Source organism: Polypterus senegalus, chromosome 14, assembly GCF_016835505.1.
Source record: "Polypterus senegalus isolate Bchr_013 chromosome 14, ASM1683550v1, whole genome shotgun sequence".
NCBI lineage: Eukaryota > Metazoa > Chordata > Cladistia > Polypteriformes > Polypteridae > Polypterus > Polypterus senegalus.
Genome location: NC_053167.1, coordinates 6020151 through 6036240, shown reverse-complemented (window position 1 = coordinate 6036240; position 16090 = coordinate 6020151). Strand labels below are relative to the sequence as shown.

Genomic DNA, 16090 nt, shown 5'->3' with positions numbered 1-16090 from the left:
CCTAACGTTTTTTTGAAAGGAGCCCACTAATACCAATTTCTTCTTTTTTAATTAACGATATATCATAGATTCATATTTTATTATACCTACTTAACGTTTATCGACATTTATCTAACTCTATATTTATTTTGTTAGTATCAGAATGTAGTTTAAATTAATTTGTTTTGGTTTCAATAGATGTATTTTTCATATTTATGATTCTTGTTTTCTTTTTTTCACATGTTTGCACCCCCTAGGGGGGCCTGCCCCACAGTTTGAGAACCACTGGTTGTAATGAAAGTATTTGCTGAATGTATTTTGCAGTAACGACATTTTTACAGACAATCTCTTATGGGGAAACTGTCGGGCCATAAAAATACTTCATTGTAATAAAAATTTTGTTGTAACGAAATTAACTATGAAACTAACTATGAAATATATTAGTCAAATAATGAAAAAGAATTACACAATATAACCAAAGCCAGGTATGCAAAGGCCCTCCCTGGTTCCCAGACAGTGATAATAAATGACAGCACTAACAACTAACAATAAATACTTACAATAATGTCATAAACAGTCCAGTATTGCAGGAGCAGTTAATGGTGGGTGTGTATTTGGAACACCCTGCGAACAGCTTTCTGAAAGCAATGAAAAGTTTTATCCTACCGGGTTCCTAACGCGGTGTGGGTTTAGAGGTGATTGGAAACAGTCCCTCAGATGAAGACGTATCCAGTCAGCACAAACTCACATGGACAGGCAGGCACAGGACACCACATAATCTTTAATCTAAGGAGCTCAAGATGTAATCCAAATGTGTGTATGAGGCTTATTGACAAACAGACAGATGATCACACCTCCTTGGCGTCTTTTAGGCTCCTTTTTAAAGGGCCTGCCTGTTCAATCTTCAAGCAGTCCAATAGCGTTATTCTCCTGGTGCCTTTGGGAGATGTAGGACATTTTAAGCAGCGCTGCTACAATCAGATTTGCATATTTCAGTTTGTAGTGAAACAATTCGCTTACGATACACACACGATTGTAGAGCAAATGTCAGAAATGCAAACTCAATCAATTCAGCACAATGCCACTTGGCAGACTGATTAACAAGACTGTAGGCATAGGACCCAAACAGGATAGTTGATGATAACACCCTACTCCTCTGCTATTGACTGGTTCCAGGAATTTTCAAGGACCTCCCACTGCAGCTTGCAGAATGGGGCGTGGCTAAACATGGGTAAAGTTAAAGGTTTAAACTCTGCCCAAACTCTGCCCATAACTGTTTTGTCTTGGTAGAGTAATATACCAATAATAATATATATATATATATATATATATATATATATATAATAAAAGAGTAATATACCTTTTGTATTATTAATAAGTAGCCTTTGTCAGAATGCCTAATCTCACAGACTTACCACTGTTTATAAGGTATTATAGTATATAACTTATCCCCACCTTCCCTTCTATATCTATAACCTCAGGCAATTAGGTATAGTAAAGACAAACAGGAGTTAAGTTACAATTTAAACACTGTATTATTGGTAATATTCATAAATAATAACAATATGCAAAGTACATTTGAATATTGGCAACCATACAACCTGATTAAATGGTGATGTGTAGTTTCAGGCGGCACACAGACTTGTAGTTATTTAAAATGTCTCCAGTTAAGGCATCATTTGTGCTCAGTTTTCAGCCACATGTCTGTTCAATATGTCTGAAGCCGAGCTGTCCTGTCTATTGTGTTGTCCTTCCAGTTCATGGTGTGATGGTCTTCTTCATCAGATCAGTAAGAGAGAGAGTGTGAGGTTAAACAAGTAAATGTATAGATTCTCTGTCCAACCTGTAGAGCCAATAGGATGTCATGGTACTTAAAAGCTTTTGATACAAGCCACTTCCAAACAGCCATACCTCAGACCAATGGGGAAATACAACATCTTAACACCTGCCATCCCCCCAAAACCATTTGCTGAGCTAATGTTTGCCAGTTAGGCAACCTGGCTTTTTGTGGGGAATGAGAGAGCGACTCTAGCAGAGAAACATTTGTGTCAAGAACTTCCCCCAGCTCTGTCGTAAAATTCAAAGAGACTCAGTCATAAAGGGAGGGTAAACATGAATGCTTCTCACTAAAGTAACACTAAATTACATTGCTTTGCCTAAATTACAAATAAAGACATACAAAATATTTATCAAGTTATTTGCAAAATCTCACATCACAACAATAACCCACAGGTGTTATGCCCCATTCTCCATGCTGGTAGCGACAGTTGTCAGCCTACAGTGACTGTAAGGGCGATAGACCTGGCCATTTTATGGTTAAGATTAAGGTTGTGAGAGGATGATGTATCTTAAATAATGATGACTGTTGATTAAACCAAGTTATATGAATGTACAATTTTCAGAATTTGTTCACAGGTCACACTTTATGAATTACAGCTGGAGTTTAGGCAAGCCTCTTTTTTTGCTTGCTGCAGTGTGGGCCTTCTCTGAATTTTTGAATTAATGTCAAATGACGCAAAAGACACCACAAAAAGGTTTGGGGCAGCCATGCTGTATACTTGAAAATTGGTTTAAAAAAAACAAAACAAAATTTGAGCTATAGGTCTTTACAGACTTGAGTCCAAAATAGAGCTGAAGTAACAGACAAAACATGGCATTTTTATAGTAGAGGAAATTGACATCATCAGAACAGGAGCCGGAGGTGATGTCATTGAGCCCAGGTGTAATTTCCCATAGTTGGTCTGCAGAGGAAAAAGAGGAAGAGATCAGTGCACTCTGCCACCCCCTGGTCCAGCATGGAATTACCCTCTTTGAGCCCTTTAGCTGCCTCCCATGCGCACTTGTGTTACAATACCTAGCAAATAAGGAAAAATGCTACAGTTTATACATGCTTTGCATTCAATAATAAAACTCAAAACACACCTTTTTTGTACCCAGGAGTACAATTAGTGCCAGGGCAAAGCCCGATGGAAGTACATCCGGGTCAGTCGAAAGTCTGATAAAGTAAAAGGTGTAACTCCCTGCAGCATCCTCTGGTGGCATCCACAGATCCCAGCAGGGCTGCCCCCACTGTTTTACAGTTCCCAGCATTCCTTGTGAGTGAGTATCAAAGCCTTGGAATGCTGCCACCTAGTCAGTAGGGGGAGCACAAAGCTTTAAAATGGAGCCTCCCCTGATCTCTTTATTACATTGATCTCCTGGCCGGTTAAGGGAATGAGACCAATCCCGGCTAGGACACCAGCTCATGCGGACTGTCCTTTGCAAGAGCTACAAATTTATAACCACCAACTTGATCTCTGTTTAAAATCCTCACTCAACCAACCAATAGGACAATACCAATCACTGTCATGAATCAAGTGCACTCTACTAACAAAGAGGGTGCAGGCCTTTAAAGACATTCATTGGCAAGGCCTACCTCAGGAAGCCTAACTTCAAATCCATGGGCTAGCTTTGCCCTACACAGGCCTAAAAGGAGCCCTAGCTGTCAAAGTTCCAAGCACCTCTTTAATGTCTTAAAATCTATTAAATGCACAAACATACCCTTCTAGGAAAAGAAACTGTAAAACCTTTGGCTAAGCAAGACAAGTCTCAGAGAAGAATATCAATAAATGTGACTATTAATTGGTATAAATGTGAGAAGCACAAACAGTGGTAATAATGCAAAAAATTAGGCAAACCCACAAAACACAGGGAAATATGAAGAACACATAATAGATAGAAGTGCATACATAATACATAAATAATACTTTACACAAGCCAGGGAACACCCCCTGACAATCACCAGGTCTAAATGTCCTGGAAAGGGCAGCCAGAGTAGGGACCCAAAGTCCTTTCCACTGCAGCTGTGTTCAGCTTCGGAGACTTAGCTGCTTTCATTTTCATGAGGGTTCCCCAAACTTTAGGTTTGGGCCCAAAAGACTCACTCAGGGGTCCATGTAGTCCTTTGACCAGACCTTTCTTGTGCTGAACTACAGTATATCTTTCAGTGGGGAGTATTTAAAGTGAAAGAGTAAGGCTCCAAGATATGACACCATATCTAGCTTCTAAACATAGTGATGGCATGCTGTCATCACCTTAGAACATTAGAACAATCTAGAATAGAACCTGCCGTTCAGCCCAACAAAGCTCGCCAGTCCTATCCCGATATACATCTCTGTAGCCTTACTCAGCAGTGAAGTCCATGGAATGGACAGACCGGGGTAGAGAGCAGGCACAGCGCATTATCCTACACAGAGCATTAGATGACAGCCACCCTAGGTTGCAGTGGTGCCTCAGATTCTTACAGGGCAGCATGTGACATGAAGTTCTTCAACTTAGCCCTGTTGAATTCTGTGGGTGCCGCTATGGGGTGCTGCAGAGACTGGGGAGCACTACTTCATGGGGTTTGCTCCTCACCCAGAAGTGTTTTTGAACGTTGTGGTTGAAGATCAAAGGAGCTGTCTGTCTCAGAAGGATGAGCCAGAGTTGGGTGGAAGGTGTACAAAGCTTATGTGGAGGAGTCAGTGACAGAACAGAAGAAGACAAAGAGTTACTATATTGTACTATGCTTATTGTACTTGTGGCTATGGTGGTGGAAAACGCTTATTGAGAAGAGTTTTTCCCACAATAAAAGACTATTTGTGCTTTTACCTTGTGTCCTTGCCTGTGTTGGGGGTGTTTGGGGAGCTGGAGCACCCTCTGGTGTCTACAATATACAGAAATCCATCCATCCATCCATTATTCAACCCACTATATCCTAACTAAAGGGTCACGTGGGTGTGCTGGAGCCAATCCCAGCCAACACAGGGCGCAAGGCAGGTAAACAAACCCCGGGCAAGGTGCCAGCCCACCGCAGGGTGCACACACACACACACATCCACACACCAAGGACAATTGAGAATAGCCAATGCCCCTAACCTGCATGTCTTTGGACTGTGGGAGGAAACCCATGCAGACATGGGGAGAACATGCAAACTCCACGCAGGGAAGACCCGGGCGCTACCCACTGTGCCACCCCATATACAGAAGTGGGTTTGATAAATATAAAATGAATGACGGAAAGACAGCCCTGTGAGTAGAGTGACCAATGGTGTCAAACGCAGCAATTAAATCTAACAACATAATAATTGTAGCACCTTGTCCTTAAGAAGAAATTAGGTTGTCATTGCCAAATGAAGTTACGGTCATTATTGTGCTGTGAGGAGTGCAAATGCCAAACATCTACTCAGTAAACATACTTTACAGTAAAGGGTTACATTAAGATAATTTTGAGGAAACAAAACCCAAATAAATCTCTTCTCAAATCCATTTTACAACATTTCTGTTCAAAGCCAGTCGTGGCATCACAATGTAAAACATGTGGGTGGCCATCTGAATTTCCTTAAAACAATTACAGTCTGGTCTGTTTGTTTCTGTTCCACAATATGAAGGGAGGGGGGTCTGTACAGCAAGCCAACCGTCTCTTTATAAAAGTGCATGTCGCCTGTTCACAGGACGCTGGCTGCACTGGCATCTGCTCTCACCAGCTCACATGGTCATTGAAGTATTGAGCATACTGAGAAGCAGATCATATACAGTAAACTCATTCTTGAAATTATTTTACTCGTTTCGCTGTCTGCCTCACTGTCTGACTTGTACATCTGGAAGAGTGACACATTCCAGTTAAGAATCATTAGCCTTTGAGAGATAATCATCCTGACAGGCAACTTCATAAAGCACCATTCAAAATGAAAAGCAGACGGAGCTCTACGAAAGCCCGCAACTCAAAAAACACAAATCACAGCCAGTGATATCAAACCTTCAGTCAGGATGGAGGGCAAAATTAAATGTCAGGAATGGCTATGATTGGAAAGTTACAAATTTGTGGCCTAATTGACCAACATATTTAGTCCACAGAACAATTTCGACTTTAATTGCACAGCAAGATCACAAGAGAGTTTTGCCATTTTAATGTTATATATTGTTAGGGACGGCCGGGAGGCCTTGAGAATGGAAGGATGGAGGAAGGCAGCTGCTTTTGGACATTGCTTCCCCCAAGATGCTAGATGGCAACTCCTCTGGAGTATAGTGGTGCCCTAGTTTCTCACAGGGCATCCTGGGACCTGGAGTTTGCTATTTCAGCCCTGTTAGGTGCCGTGGGTGCCACCATGGGCTGCTGTTGAAGGACGGGGGCATGGGGTGTGGGGCTGATTAAAGAACTTCTCAGATTGACCAGGAAGTGCTGACAAGTCACATGGACAGAAGAGCAGAAGCACTTCCGGGTCAGACCCAGCAAGTGAGTCAGAGTCAGGAGGAGGTTGAAGCTTGCTGGGAGGTGTGGAGGAGAAAGAGAAAGAGAATTGTGTTTAATATTATTGTGCTACTTGATTGTTTACTGGTGGCTGTGATGCTTAGGGGCACTATACAAGAAGAAAAAGAATTAAAATACTTCTTGGTGCTTTTAACTGGTGTCCTGAGTGTCTGTCTGTTGGGTTTAAAGGGGCAACAGTGACCTCTAGCATCCACAATAGAAAAATGAGTTATGTGTTGAAGTTGATGGATGTCTATTATAATGGATGAAAGAAAGGATAACTAATGAGACAGTCTTATCACTACTGAAAATACCGTATATACTCGTGTTTAAGTTCTCCCAAGTCGGTGCTTGATTTTACCGTATCATTTCTGGTATTTTATAATGTCAGTCGTATAAGTCGAAAGAAGAAAACTTATGCTGTTGGTCCAAGAGATTATGATATGCTAACGCTCACCTGAGAGAGTAACCACAGAGCACACAGCCTTTTGTTTCTATGTATCGTGCCTACGTGACCACACAGTAATACCCGTAACATTCTGAAGCGACATTTGCACTATTTTGTGTTTTTTGTATCTCACACCCTCATACACTTTAATCGTAAGAGCATCCCTTACTTATGATGAAGCGTTCAATCAGAAAAGAATATGAAGCTGGTTTTAAATTAAAAGTTGTTGAAGTGGCGAAAGAAATTGGTAACTGCACTGCTTCAACAAAATTAGATGTGTCTGAGAAGCTGGTGAGAGATTGGAGAAGGCAAGAAGTGTCGCATTTGGGTGTATAATTCAGGGTCTGATTTTATGATCCATTTTTCGGGTACGCGAGTATATATGGTAGAAGCAAGAATTACTGAAGAAGAAATGCAACAGAATAGATGAAAAAGAGTTCTAAAATATGTTTTTGGTGTTGTATAGGCCAGGGTGTATCTGGAATGGAGTGGGGCCTCGTTCCTAGTCCGTCATGTACCCTGCCATTCCCCTCAGGCCCGTGCTATTGGTATCTAATACATACTGTGCGCTCATCACAAGATGAGGGCAAAAACAACCTAACATGAGGACGATCAGATAGTGGCATTGCCTGTTTATCTTGAGCTGCCCTTGGTTTAGTTCTTTGTAGTGTAGAGTTTGTTCTTAGAGCGACATCATGCCACATTGGTTAGTGCTGCTGCCACCTCGATGAAACGCTCTGAGTTTGTGTCAGTCTGTCATCCTTATGGAGTTTGCACATCACGGCCATATACGTATCTGTGTGAGTTCTCCTATGGGTATTATGGCTGTACTCCTACATATACCCACAAGAATGTGTATGTGAGATTGCACAGCCACTCCTCATGCCTATTTTATCTACACAGGAATTTCGTCAAAAAGAAGTGAACAGAGCAAAATAAAGTTACAAGCTGCCATGGTCTGGCTTTCTTTAATTGTTATTCATGTGAGAAGGTTGAAAAGGAAACAAATGAGGGGCCTTCTGAGATGGGGAAGGATTGCACTAAATGGCTTCATATAAATCAGCGGTTCTCAAAACTGTGGGGCACACCCCCCTAGGGGGGCACTCAAGCTGTACAAGGGGGCATCAGAATAAATGAACAAGACATCAAAATACATTTTTTATAGTTTTATGTCAAATTTTAATTTGCAAGCAAATAATCACAACAAATGCATTATAACTAAAATTAAAATAAAACTTTTCCAAGGCACAGATCTAATGACTAACTGACGAGCGGCGTCGCTGCTGCTGCTTTTATAGTCGCGTATTTTACAACCAGAAAGTTCGAGACGTATCTGTTGTGAACATTTGGTTAACAGTAGATCAGGTGATAATGCAGCGCGACTGCACCACATTGTCAGTGTAGCCAATATTGCCAAATTGAGTTCAATATTTTACTGTGTATTCGGTTATTTTCATGATACAACTAACAGCAGTATAATATTTGTTGGACGAAAATACGTTCGTCTCGCACAGATTGACTTCATCGGTGTCCTCGTTTACGAGATTTTTAAAAATTAAAACATATTTGTTTCTTTACATAAAAAAATAATTAAATAAGAATAAATAATTTATTCTTTGTTTTTGGGATTAGAATTACTACCAAAAACCACACAAGGCATTTTAACAGTTATTAAAGCACTTTAAAAAAAATGAATTGCAAATATTTAATCGAAGTTAGCTGAACACATGCAAATCTTATGGAAGAAAAAGTGATAGGATACCGCGACACCGCACGAGTATCGTGCCTTTGTTAATTGTATCGTGGGTTATTCTCATCTATCTTATATTATGCAGGGGGCGCAGAATTGTTCCAGGTAGAAAAGGGGGTACATGAAATATGAAAGTTTGAGAACCGCTGATATAAATAATCACATTAAGTCAGGTCAGGTTGGCGAGCATGCACTGGTACAGCACATTGCCTCACCCACCACACAATGAAACAGCTCAGGATTCAGGCTGGCAAACCCCCCAGGCAGACCCACCCCCGGAAATGACCCTTTATCTGCCACAGCCAGGTGTTACATGGGTGTCCCCTTTGGCCTGGTCCAGCCACTCAGGCCCTCAAAAATGATGATCTTGTGTGGCGGATCACCCTCGGGGAATCACATTACATGGCCGTGGTGCCGTAACTGACGCTCCATTCCAATGCAGTTAATGTACCTCATTCGGGACTCCATGAGCAACTGGTCATCCGACACAAAGTCAAACCAGCAGTACCCAAGGGTTCACTGAACAGACACAGCACCAAAGAAGTCCAGTCTTCATCTCAGGTCACTGGATAGTGTCCATGTCTCAAAACCATATAGTAAGACAGGGAGCACCAGGACTCTAAAGACTCAAACCTTTGTTGTTTTACCAGGAATGGCATTGTGGGCAAATTCATAAAGAAACATTAAAAAAATGTGCAACATGAACAACATGGAAGACCTCTAAGAAAAAAAAAAGAGAGGTTTTATGATGTGGAGAAGAGAGCAGGACTGGACTGAATTGTGAAGACATAATCTAATCTGTCTTCACGGCTAATATCTTACAGTCCTGGTTTCAGTCACTTCTCTGTTTTTTTCTTGAGGTCTTTTTGTTAAAAAGAAGAACAAATCTTCACATAATATTCCAGAAATGCTAAAGACAAACTTCTCTGTTTGTAACTCGGCGCCCTATCAGACCTTTAAATAGCTTGTGCACACTGACCATTCGTGGACTGTAATTGGTCTACTAGGACCCAAAGTCCCTCTCATAAAATGCACTTTCTAGCTCCAAGCCCCCAGTGTGTAATTATATTTAATGCCTTTAGTTCCTAAGGGAAAGACTTTCATATTTATTTACATTAACCTGTGTTTGCCAAGTATTTATTTGCCCATGTTTGAATTATTACTGACTTTCAGTCATCTGCAGATTTAACTTGACTGCTTATTCATACCATTTACATGCAGTATTTTTAAAATATTGAACCTCAGACGACCTTAACTAATTCTCAACAGCCATCATAATGCCCTTTCTTTACTAATGCCAGTTCATTTGTGCTTGGAAACCCAGCTGGGGGACTCTGAAAATGCCACATAAAATCGCAGATCTGGCAAATGAGGCCCCTGTGGCCACTGTGACCACTGTGCCACCTTACACGCTGATCTAACTGTTGCTCAGTATTTAGAATAAAGGATTTTATGATTACTTCCCTGTAATGGAAGGGTTTGGAAAATGGAAAGATGAATGGATGGATGTTCTCACACTCTTTGATCCTAGGAACTATAATGTCATAGGGTAGGTGTGTGTGACTATAGTAGTGCCATACTGAAGTACAGCTTTGCCTGGCCTTACTCTTCACAAAGCGAAGGATGCAGTGGTTTAGGTAGCCACATGTAGGGCAGCACGCACATGAAGCACACTTGACGCTTTATTCTCCATACTTTAAACCTTTCATTCACTTTCTAAACCCACTTACTCATTTCACAGTTATGTGAGCCTATCTTGCCAGCATTGAACACAATGAAGAACTCAGAACTAGATGGTGAGCTGGACCGCTGAACGTCACGGTCACACACCTACGCCAAGCTTTTTTACCGTTGTGAACTAACTTAATCACACATGGTTTTAGGATGTGCCAGAAGAAACGTCCAGGTGAACACAGGGAGTTCATGCCAGCTCCACACCGGCAGCCATCAGACAGAAATTTGAACCCGAGATTAAAATGCCACTCTGCCATCCTCACTTATAACCCTTCATGTTCAAATGGAAATCTACCTGCCACAGGAAACTGATTTCTGCATTTCTAGGGACTTCTGACACACTTTACAGCCATTGAAGCTTAACTGAATGATAGGCCATGTTTCATGCGATTCTACATATCTATCAACCACTTGCATTAACACAAATTTAAAAAGAGAACATTAAAATGGAACATTCCACAATAACGCTTAGTCTAGTCACTCCCTAATGTGGCTGCGCACAGTAACGTGACACTTGTGTTTGGACTTTGTCTGCTTGGGCTGAGAGGGGCATGTTGTTTGTTCAAGTCTCGTGAGTTGTCCTTCTTCTCTTCACTGGCATCCTGTTCGCTGCAGGATTGAGTTTAAAATGGTACTTTCAGTTTTTACGTCCCTGGATGGTTTAGCCCCCTTCTATCTTACTGACGTCTTGCAGCCTTACTCTTCTTCCCGGTTATCGAGGTCCTCTGAGCAGACGTTATTGGTCGTGCTGACTTCCAGACTTGAGCTTAGAGGGGACTGTGCTTTTGCAGTAGCTGCCTCTAAGCCTTGGAATAGTCGGGTATCCTTCAATAAGGGTGCGTAAATAAAGGCGAACTTCAAAAGGGCGACCTTAATTGGGCGCAGCAAATAAAGGCAAACGCAACAAAATTATTACAGAAAATTTATTAGATAAAGGCAATGATTGAACGTATAAAATTATCTACGAACGCCTTTATTCGCCGCGCTCAATTGAGGTCGCCCTTTTGAAGCTCGCCTTTTCGTGCGCGCCCATATTGAATAGAGCCGAATAGTCGAACTTTATATATTAGGTCAGCACCAAGTATGGTTTTTGCTTTGTGAGGGAGCGTCAGTTACGGTACTGAGGCCATGTGGCGCGTTTCCCCGAGGGTCATCAAGCTCATAGGATCTTCATTATCGAGCACCCAAATGGCTGGACCAGGCCAAGGGGTCACCCACGTAACACCTGGCTGTGGCAGATAGAGGGTCATTTCCGGAGGGTGGGACTGGACTGCGTGTTTGCCCCGGTGGGGGTTGCCAACCGGGATACCCAGCTGTTTTGTCATATAGTGGGTGCGGCAACACACTGTACCGGTGCATGCTCCCCAACTTGACTTGACTTGACCAACTATGGTCACTTTTACATCTCACCTGAAAGCCTATCCTTTTGACTTAGCTTTGTAAACTTGTATGTTATATTATTTTTGGTGTATTTTTTAAGCGATTTAGTGATTATTGATACAATTTCTTGCACTAGGAATTTGTCATTTCTCGCATAACCCAACTTACTCTTCAGCGAGTTTTGGAATCAGAGAGCAAGGTCAGCTACGTATTTGTGCAGCACCCCGATAAGCAATTGCTGGTTTGCTCAAGGGCTCAACAGAGTAGCATTCCTTCTGTCACTGCCAGGATTTGAACCGGCAACCCTCAGGTTACCAACCCAAATTTATTGTGGCACCAGGGTGCACCAGCTCTCCAAACCTGACACAGACAGGCGGCGGGCACAAGTTCAGCACAACACATTTTTTTGTTTCCTTGTGGGAAATGCTTCCTTTTCATTTCCCAGCTGCACAGCACAGTTACGAGCACCAAGCACTTTGTCTTTTCTTCTTTCTCTCTCTGTATCTCCTCCTCCAGCCAGCTTCATCTTCTAACTACCAACTCTGGTTCTCAGAACAGTGGCAGCTGGTTCCATTTTATCCTGCACCTGGGAGCACTTCTGGTGCCAGTTAGCATGGTTCTGAAGCACTTCTGGGTGAGGCGGAAACCCAACATATTAGCATCCCCTGCCGGCAAACACGGAACCCAGCAGGGCTGTGATGCACTTCAACCGCCATGAAGTCCTGTGAGAATCCGTCGTGCTGCAGCAAACCGGGAGGTAGTGCCCTGTGCATATTTTTTCCCAGGGCTGTGCCACTACATAGGTGTTCATGCCAGGTAAGGGTCCACCACAATATACTGTATATACTTTATGTATTTGGTGTACTTATGGAAGCTGTTCTGCGCTTGGCCGACTTCTGTTGTTTTTAAATGTACTCTGTAAATAAAATTGACTTGACTTGTTTGAGTGTTGGTGAGCTGGCAAACATTAATGGCAACTTTGTTCGCAACCCCTTGGCTACGTCCCAGGACATCTACCATTTATTTGAAGTGGCATGCACCTCAGACTACAATACTTTTCATTTCTTTTTGTTTGTTAGCTCCATTTTAAAGATTTTGTTGCTTAGTTCATACTGTATAACATAAATGGTGACTCATGCCAATTCTATTTTCTCATTTTATTTTCCAACCGGTAGAACTCAATAATCCATTTTGTGTGATTAAATAATTCATCATTGTGCTATGATTATTATAACTTTTTTTTGCGTTTTACACATTTTTCTATATGTTTTCTTCATGTTTTACAGGTCAAAGGAATACAGTTGTCGCATTTATTTTTGCATGTGAAGTGATTGTGACTCTGTTACTTTTCCCATGATGCCATTTTCTGTTTTTATGGGTGTTGCCATTTTGTGATTTGTGTAATGTGGGTTTCCAGGCCGTCGTGGGGCCTTGGGCTCATATCGGACACTTGTGCTTTGTTTGTGACTACTCTTTACAATCGAATCACTTATCTTTTCTGGCTAACAACTTTCCGTTCTGTTCTGTGAGTTTTATTTTTGAATTCCCATTTTTTGACAATTGGCAGATTGGTTTTGATGCGCGCTTTGTTTTGACCACATTTCATTCACCTTCTACCTACCTCTGTGTTGTCAGAACAATTTGCCTTTCAAGCCTTCAAGATTCAGGTTCACGGAGCTCTTCTTTGGCTTCGATATGCCAGAACTGAACTGCTCAGTGGCACAGTGGGGGCCCCCGGCCTGCTACCCATCAGGGCTCTCTTTGTGTTAAGTTTAAATTGTGGCGGCGCCACATGAATGCAGACGACTTATTGTGTTTTCTGCCGAGTCACGTCTTTCATAGCCTTGTCCCGTTTATGTAGCCTCTAGTACGTCTGTGTAAATTTTGTCCCCTGGAAAAAAAGGGGGAAGGAGAACGTTGCAGGTCCCCTCAAGGCAATTTTCCTGTCCACCCATCAAGTTTATTTCCTATAAAAAAAAGAGGAGAAAAGGAGGAAAGAAAAAATAACAGAACACAACACAGAAACGCATCAAGAAACCTGGTTGTCACGCACATTTCCACAGCTTGCTGCTCTCAATGCCGGACTTGTAACAATCTCGCCATTTTCACAAAAATCCCTGGGTTCAGTAGTTACAGGACACGCCGAGGACCTTATTGTGAGATTGTTTCTTTTTATTTTGGGAAAGGAGCAAACATGAAGCATAATCCACCAGAACACAAGTGGTGGCTTACACGTGATGTGAAATGAGTCTGGTGATTTTCTTACTTAATATTAACTGACAGGAAGATGCAAGCAGAATTAATGCACATAAATTCTTTCAGACAGGACTAAACACCTTTCTTATTGTGTCAATGGCACAAATTTCACTGAAAGTGAAATGCAATTTATGCCAATTGAAATACTGTGTTTCACTGTAATTCAAGGTGACATGACACATTGTACTCATCACTAGTTATTTTATTAAAACACTTAATGGTGGCAACATGTATGTGGCCAAATTAACAAGAAATATAGCCAGATTGCCTCATTTCTTAGTTTTTAGGTTGGACGATCATTCAAAAACCTCAGGCCTCAAGCACCACAGTCCACCATCCCACTCACCTTCCAAATTCTCTCCTGCTCTCTCCACAAACAATTTGACAAAAGCTTAGTAGAATAGGGATCTCTGCCTAAACTTCAAAATCATCGTCTAAGCACACAATAATAATCTCTTTTGTAAACGTGCTTAGTCCATTACAGAGTTGTAGGGCATGACAGAGGGAGTGCCAGTCCATCACAGGACACACTAACACACAAACAGACCAATCTACTCACCAATCGGCCCGAAGTGTGCTTTTGTGGCATGTGGGAGGAAAGCCGTGTACCTGGAGGTTTCCTTCCCTGACTTATACACAGTAACCGAGCTGGGATTAGAGCCCAGGTGTCTTGAAATATGAGGTGAGACACAAAAATGACCAGACTGGGCTTGGGGTTTTCCTGGAAAACCGTCTGTAGGTCAGCCGAACGTGAGTCATAGAACTATATCTGTAATTAACTTAGTATAATTTCCCCCTACACGCCCTCTCAAACCGCCAACCGGCTAGGTATTTCCTGTGAAGAGCCCAGTCAGTATTTGCATAACAATCACTACACAAGCTGCAGCTACAATGTTGGGTGAAAAAATCGAACAGCAAATCAACATCAAATTTCTCACGAAATTGAACAAAACAGCCACTGAAAATGATCAAAACAATGTATGGTGATAACAGTTTGTCTCGCACACAAGTTTTTGAGTGGCACAAATGTTTCAAGGAGGACAAGAAAATGTGGAAGACGTTCAACGCCCAGGTCGAGAAAGGGGGTGGGTGCTTCACCAAAACAATGCTCCCACGCACAATGCTTTTTCTGTAAAGCAATTTTTGACTGACAAAAACATTCCTGTCCTCGATCATGCTCCCTATTCGCCCAATTTAGCTCCCGGTGATTTTTACTTGTTCCTAAAAATCAAAAGTGACCTGAAGGGAATACATTTTTCTTCAATGGAAATGGCTAACCTGTTGAGGAGCCTCAAGCAAGAAGACTTCCAGCACTGTTTCAATCAATGGAAGTTACGTATGGAGCGATGTAGAGATCGGGAGGGGGAGTATATAGAATGTGATAATATTTAGAATGCTGTAATTCATCAATAAGTATATTTTTTTGTCTCACCTTGTATCAAGCAGTACCATTCACCACGCTGCCACTACACTAACATGGGTTCTCCAATCACCACTTTAACACCATCCATAGATTCCTCTCTGATTCCCCCCAGCTGTCAGATTAACTCCACACATGGAAAATGATGGAAAGAAAAACTTCAAAGTAATCATCATCTACATCAACCTGGCACGATCAAATCCCCAAGCACCTCTTTAACAATCTGGCGCCTGGCAATAACCGAGCAGATCAACTGTGATGTTGGAGCGAGCTGTTTTGTGGGAGCAGGTACAGCAAATCCAATTTTAAAAGCAGGTACAGCGCTTACCCTAAAGGGCCTGTGCAAGTCTCTGAGGTATAAATTAAAATCCAGACTCGGTCTTGCCAATCCTGCTATTCCAATTAAGTGAGTCCCGGTGGCTCAGTCCAGTCGTTTCTCGTATCCTTGTCTGGGGAGGGCCAAAGGAGAGTGAAGCTCATCATTCTACACTTTCTGACAGGTTGCAGCTCCTAATAAGAAAGCAGAAGGAAATGAAAAAGCTGGAAAGAAAACAGATGCTGAAGCCAATAAACAACAGCTTGTTGGCTGCTCCGGGAAATCGGGAGTGCATCTTCTGCTACAATGGTATCCCAAAACAAACGACAGCCAGAGGTTGCATACCTTTCCCTCTTCCTTAAAATAAAATGTTTTTTACCCCTCTGTGCATGGCTGAAATTCAAGTTCACAAAATTTCCCCAATAACAGAAACCATCAAGGATGAGGTCCCTCACATTTTGGACTTTTCACACAAATGTGTCACTACAAGTTTCGCATTTCTCAAATCTGCGGTCTATTGAGATTTCTAAGACTCTTTT

At 41.9% G+C, this 16090-nt stretch overlaps 1 protein-coding gene across 3 annotated transcripts in view; it reads left to right on the top strand.

Moving 5' to 3' along the window:
• Positions 1 to 16090, top strand: part of ripor3 (RIPOR family member 3) — a 186640-nt gene that overhangs the window by 73984 nt on the left and 96566 nt on the right. The window lies entirely within an intron of this gene.